The sequence below is a fragment of the Hippopotamus amphibius genome, chromosome 1 (assembly GCF_030028045.1).
Source record: "Hippopotamus amphibius kiboko isolate mHipAmp2 chromosome 1, mHipAmp2.hap2, whole genome shotgun sequence".
Classification (NCBI taxonomy): domain Eukaryota; kingdom Metazoa; phylum Chordata; class Mammalia; order Artiodactyla; family Hippopotamidae; genus Hippopotamus; species Hippopotamus amphibius.
Genome location: NC_080186.1, coordinates 128,932,970 through 128,939,080, shown reverse-complemented (window position 1 = coordinate 128,939,080; position 6,111 = coordinate 128,932,970). Strand labels below are relative to the sequence as shown.

General features: G+C 52.6%; 1 pseudogene; it reads left to right on the top strand.

Moving 5' to 3' along the window:
- The first annotated feature begins 2,119 nt into the window (after positions 1-2,119).
- Positions 2,120-5,845, top strand: LOC130840183 (zinc finger matrin-type protein 5-like; annotated as a pseudogene).
- Positions 5,846-6,111: the final 266 nt, after the last annotated feature.

Here is a 6,111-nt window from a genome sequence, read left to right as displayed (position 1 = left end):
AGATGAGAAAACTGAGGCTCAGAGAAGTGACCCGACCCTGGAGGAGATGAAGAAGAGAAAACCTGAATCCAAGGCTGTCAGAGTCTCTAGGTGAAAAGAAAGAGTCTATGAGAGAAAAAATGGAATTGCTGCATAGGTGGCTGCAGAGTTTCTAAATTTAATTGAATCGGGATCAAAGGGCAGGGAAGCATGTCGCCTTCTGCGCCTTGTGCTGGGCACCATGCAAAGTCACTCTGACACAGAGCATCTCGTAATCTTCCAAACAGTCCTGGAAATAGGAATTGTTGTCCCCATTTTCTAGATGGGGAAACTGAGTATTGGAGTGACAAAGTGCCTTCCCGCTTGGCTATATGGAAAGCCATTTCGACCCAGGGTCTTGCATCCAGCAACTACACTGCAAGGTCTTTGCTTCCTTGATGTTGGAGGAGCTGAGGCCAAAGAGGGCTCAGGACAGAGAGGAAGTGAGAGTGGCCCCAGAGGAAGCAGGGTGGGCAGTTAAGGTGTCTGCTGGCATCTTCCTGGGCACAGAAGCCTGGGCCCCTCGGTGACTGCAGGGACTGATGTAGGTACCACTTTAAAGAGCAAGTCGTTCGCTGAGTTTATTCCTCCTTTGCAGTTCTCTTTCAATGTTTCCACTGTGCCTGTGAGACAGTCTCGGGCTGAGTCCTGACAAGTCTCCAATATTAGCTCCTCCCTTTCATTGACCTCAGACACGAGACAGCGCCAGGCCGCCAGAGCACAGAGCTGGACAGAGCTGGAGGTCCGCACACAGTTCCTTTTCATCGCATGTATGTGCACTGTTACCCTCTGCAAGGGACACTGGTTTTCAAGTGTCAAGAGGCAAGTTGAGGTTTCCCTTTTAAATAAATGCAATGAAGAGTTTTATTTTTGCAAGTGAGTGTAATTAGAGGGTGATGTTAAGTAAATAGCAGAGGTGGTATAGAGATGTGACAAACCCGTGAAGGTGCTACTCCAGGCAATGAGGCAAGTCCAGGCAGGCTCCCCACCTCTGGGCCAGGCCTGGCACCAGCCCCAAGTGGTGGCACCAGAACTCACTGGTGGGACCCCTGAGAAACCATCCTCCCGCTGAGCAGGCTGGACACAGGGTCTTGTTTGTCCTGGGCCCCAGTGCCAGCGCAGGCCACCACAGGTTTGCTGACAGATGTCTGTCTGCTGCCCCCTGAGATGAGCTGTGGAGAAGGGGAACTGGCCCTGAAAGGTAGAACCATGAAAACAGAAACTCGCAATCTCAAAGAGGTAATAGTACAAAGTAAGCAACTGTCCACTTAACCCCTTCTCCCACCGAGATCCAAGTTCAACCTTCTTGAGAAGAGCAGAATGGTAAGGGGAGGTTCTGGAACCACACAGACAGAGCTCAGGTCCAGCTGCCTCGCTGGGTGACCAGGAGCACGTGGCTGCACTGCCTGCCAGGGCCCTGCTCTGCAGAGTGGGAATGCCACAGGATCTACTTCCTAGGGTTCTTGGGAAGGACACCCAAACTCATGCAGGTGAAGAACTTACAGTGGCCCCGCACGTAGCTTGCGTCCTATACATGGTGCCTGTTATCCTGTGCCAGGCACAAGCTAGCCAATTAACAGGTGTTACGTCAAGGCTGGCATCAGCCCTGCAATGTGGGCTCGGAGAGGTGCAGTGCCTTGCTCCAGGGCACACAGCCTGGAAGTGCTGGGACCAGGGGAGGAACCCAGGCTCTCCAGCTCAGCCTGGTACCATTTCTATGGCAACGCTGAGCTCCCCCCAACTCCTGCTCCCATGCCCTCAGGGTCCCCCTCCCGCCTCACTGTTTGACTCTCCCTTGACCTTCACAGTGAAGATACTTTTCCTTTCAAGAGGGCACAGCCAGGCCTCCAGCCACTGGGTCCACCTTTTAGCTCCCCTTCAGCCTTTCTGCTACTCCTGCCGCCTTCCAACCCAGCCCACATGCCCCCATTAAAGTCACTAGAAGAGCAAGTGCTCTTTTGATTGCATGAGACAGAACCTCAGCTCAAACTAGAGAAGCAAAAGAGGCCATATAACCTCTCTGAGCCTTAGTCTGCCCTTAAGTACAATGGGCTCATCGTAGTACACACACAGACAGTTGATGTAAGGATTAAACGCGGCAATGCACATTAAAGCCTCAGAGCTGCGCCTAGCAGATAGTAAGCGCTCGTTATTACTATTATTCCTTGTATTGTTGTTATTGCTATTCCTACTCCTCAAGGGCTGGTGGTTGGAGACACTGCCCCAGGCTCCAAAGAACACACTGTCTAGTACGTACACAAAGATAAGTAAGCATCTGAAATCACAGGTACCCTGTGATAGAGGAGAACGCGAGAGAATTTTGCAGAGTCAGAATGATACAATGCTGCAGTCAGACAGGTGTACAGTGATCCAGGGCCACAGTGGGAGTGAAAAAAATTACACAATTCATTTCTTCAGCAAACATTTACCAGGCGCCCACCACGGGCTAGGCACTGCGCCAGGCATCAGCGCCGCAGCAGTGGCCAAACAGACGTCATCTCTGCCCCCGTGGGACTCCCACCCAGTAGAAGAGATAAACCTGGAACAAATCACGACTGAAGTTCAGTGGAGCTAAGAAGAAAAAGTGCATTCTGCCATAAAAATGTCTACCAGGAAACAGAGCTTCGTCTGCGGGTGTAGATGGGGAAGGCTTCTTTCCCTGAGGAAGCGGGGATTAGAGGGGATCAGAGGAGAAGCAGAGAGAGCAGTTGGATGAGATCTGGGGAGTAGAGATTACAAGAGATATTTAGGGGGTAAAACCAGCCTTCTACCATAAGGCAAAGTGATCAAGGTGCAGTCTAGAGTCAAAATGCCTGGGGTCTAATCCCAGCTCTGCCACATACTGGCTGTGACACCTTAGCAAATACAATAAAACTCTCTGAGCCTCAGTTCCTTCATCTGCGTAATGGGCACCATGCCAACTACTTCACTGGATTAAATGTAATAACATACATGGAGTTGTTAGTACAATGCCTGTCAATCTTATTTTAGAGATAGAAAATGATAGAAAAATTAATCAAAGTGGTCTAAGGACAAAAAAGGACTGTATCAGTGCATGTAACTGAAAAATTCAAGGGCAGTTTTTGGATTTCAGGAAGGGCTTGATCCAGGAGCCATGCAATATCATGAGGGCTCACTCTCTCTCTCTCTCTCTCTCTCTCACTTCTGTTTCTCTCTGGCTTGGCTTCCTCTTCAGGCAGACTCTTTCCACACCATGACCCTGCAGCTCCAGGCTCACACCTTCTCAGCTCAGTAACTCCAACAGAGGAGAATTTTGCTAATATTTCCAAAACAAGCTTCAGGACTGAGTGTCCCTGGACCATCTTGAGTCACATATCCATCCCTAAATCCTAGGCTTGTGTTAGGTACCAATCCCTAGAGCTTGAGGGAAAGAGGACTGGAGGACTCCATTCACACTTCGTGGCCAGAGAACAGGGGAAGGGTGGATCCTCAAAGGAATACTAAGAGGCCGAACAGAATCAAAGCTACGAACAAGATAAGACAGCCCATGTCTACTGTAGCTCATACACAGAGACACAGGGAGACCGAGCTGCAGCAGTCGGTGACACACTGTCAGTGCTCAGTAATCACTCAGTGTGCTATGAGCCCCATCTCCCAGGCAGACATCCTGGACCCAGAAGAGCAGAGAGGGGAGTGCAGACTCCAGGACCAGACAGGTTGGATGCAAATCCTGAATGGCACCTTCTAGCTGTGTGTCCTTGACAAGTTTCCTGTCCTCTCTCTGCCTCTTTCCTCATCTGTGAAATGGGCGTAACAGTCATACCTGATAAGGTTATTGTGCAGCATAAACAAGGCGGTACGTACAAACACGGGGAGCGGTGGCCAGCACACAGTAGCTCAGTAACGTCAGCTCCTATTATCACCATCATTCCACAGGCTCTGAACCTCAGGGGTCATGTTGATTTTTCCCTCCCCACAGGTAAAGCCCCTTCCCACCTCTTCCAGACCATCCACCAAAAGCCAGTGAAAGGCCACATTTGACTTCTCTCTTCCCCTTGGTGAAATTAGATGGAAACATGAAACTTTGGGGTGGCAGGAAATCTAAGTGCATAGACCCTGCCATCTGGTAGAGTCTGCAATCAGCCCTGAGTTGGAGGGAGCTCTTAGGAGGGGGCATGGGAGACCCCTGGACCACCTGGCCACGTCCTCCCAGTGACCAGCCTCCCCACCAGGTTACAGGCTCTGTGCAGGTCTGCTCAGGAAGCCAGCTTCCTCCCAGCCCATTTCCAAAGAGTTCAGCAACATCCCCTGTCTGCCACCTTCCTGATCCTGGAAGTGTCCCAGTGTATGGACCTTGCCGTCCCCCTTGAAACATCTAGGAGCAGAACTGATGAGAGAAGGAAGAAAAGAGGAAACTCACTTTCATGAAGCACTCTGAGCATGTCCCACACTCAGCTGGGCCCTTGTTCCTCAATTACCTTCCATCACATTATTCCCCCCCCACCCCGCCCTGCCCCAAGCTTCAGGTGGGGAAACTGAGGCTCAGACAGGTGAAGTGACCTGCCCAAGGTCACACAGCTAGTGAAGGGAGGAGCCAGGGCCCTGCCCCAGGCCTTCAGATGCAAAGTCGCAGCTCTTGCTGAACCACACCGAGAATCTAACAACCAGCAGCCAGAATGCAAAGAGAGAGCAGGTTTCCAAGGAGAAGGAGGAGAGGTGTTGGGAACATGCAGTTATTTACAGGATGCCGTGTGGGTTGTTGCAGGAGAGAGGGAGACGTCCTGAGGTGAGGAGGGAACGGGAGATGTTGGGTCCTCAGTTTCCTCATCTACAGAGCCGGGATGATCATGCCAGCCTCTCTGGGAGATGGAGCCAGGAAAGGAAATAGCACTCGTGCAGGGCCCACATTGCACCTGGAGCACACGGAGTTTTCGGTGGCTGTGATCTCCCTCAGGGGGACCGGGCGAACTAAGGCCTGACCCCAGGGACTGTGGGCCTCAGCTTCCCTAGAAGTGAGGGAGGAATCTGCTTATATCCTCAACAGAGGCTCTTAGTTCCCCAAAAATGGCAATTTGTTAAAGAAATTGCCCGGGCTCATGAGATCAGAGCACTCAGGGCTGGCACAGGAAAATTCACCCAGAGGCTCTCTGTGGATTTGACCCGCTACTTGAAACCTTCCAGTTTGAGGTGTAAGGGCGCAGGAGGAGGACCTGAGAGCCTTCGGGCCCCGCGGAGCCAGGCAGCAGCGTCAGCCTGTGCGGGTGACCACGGGGAGGCGTTACTTCTGCGACTACTGCGACCCGTTCCTCCCAGGACAACCTCCACAACCGCAAGACGCACCTGAACGGGCTGCAGCACCTCGAGGCCGAGAAGCTCTGATTCGACATGCTCCGAGATTTTGACTGATTCCTTGCCCACCAAGGAGCATACAAGGTTTCACTGTACATATATGATGAAAATAAAAGCAGGAAAAGTGGGAGGAAACCAGGGTTAAGGTGCAGCTGCCATCTTGAGCAGAACAAGCGAGAAGTTTCTACTGACAGGCCTGTGCGACTTTGGCTCCAGCTGCAGGTTTTCCCACATGTCAGAGTGAGACCTGCAGGAGCTGAGTATCCAGGTGGAGGAGGAGAGGCAGGCCAGGGAGTGGCCACCAGACGTCACCGAGCTCCCTGAGATCCACGTGGAGGACTGGCTGGAAAGGAGAGCCAAGCAGCTGAGCTCAGCCTCAAGCAGCAGGGCCAAACCCATCAGAGCCACCATCTTCCAGTACCCTGCGGGCTGGCCACAACTCCAGGAGCTGCCTCCATCCCTGCGGGCATCCCCGCCCCGGGGGTGGTCCCTGCAGCCCAGCGCCCAGTGGGGCTGAGTCCCTCATCCCTGCCTAGTCAGCCCTCCAATCAGCCACTATCGAGATAAGGGCGTATACGGTGGACACCCAGGCCCCCTCCTGCTGTGTCCCATGGAGCATCTGAAACTAAAGACTGGGCCTGGCCTGGCCTTTCTGAGGCCCAAGTGTCTCCCCCAGCCTTTTGCAGCCCTGATCCCAGCTCTGCGCCAGGCATCTCCACTCGCCCCACCCCCCATGGGATATTTTGGGAAGACTTCCTTCCAGATGTTTATAAAGAAAGTCTG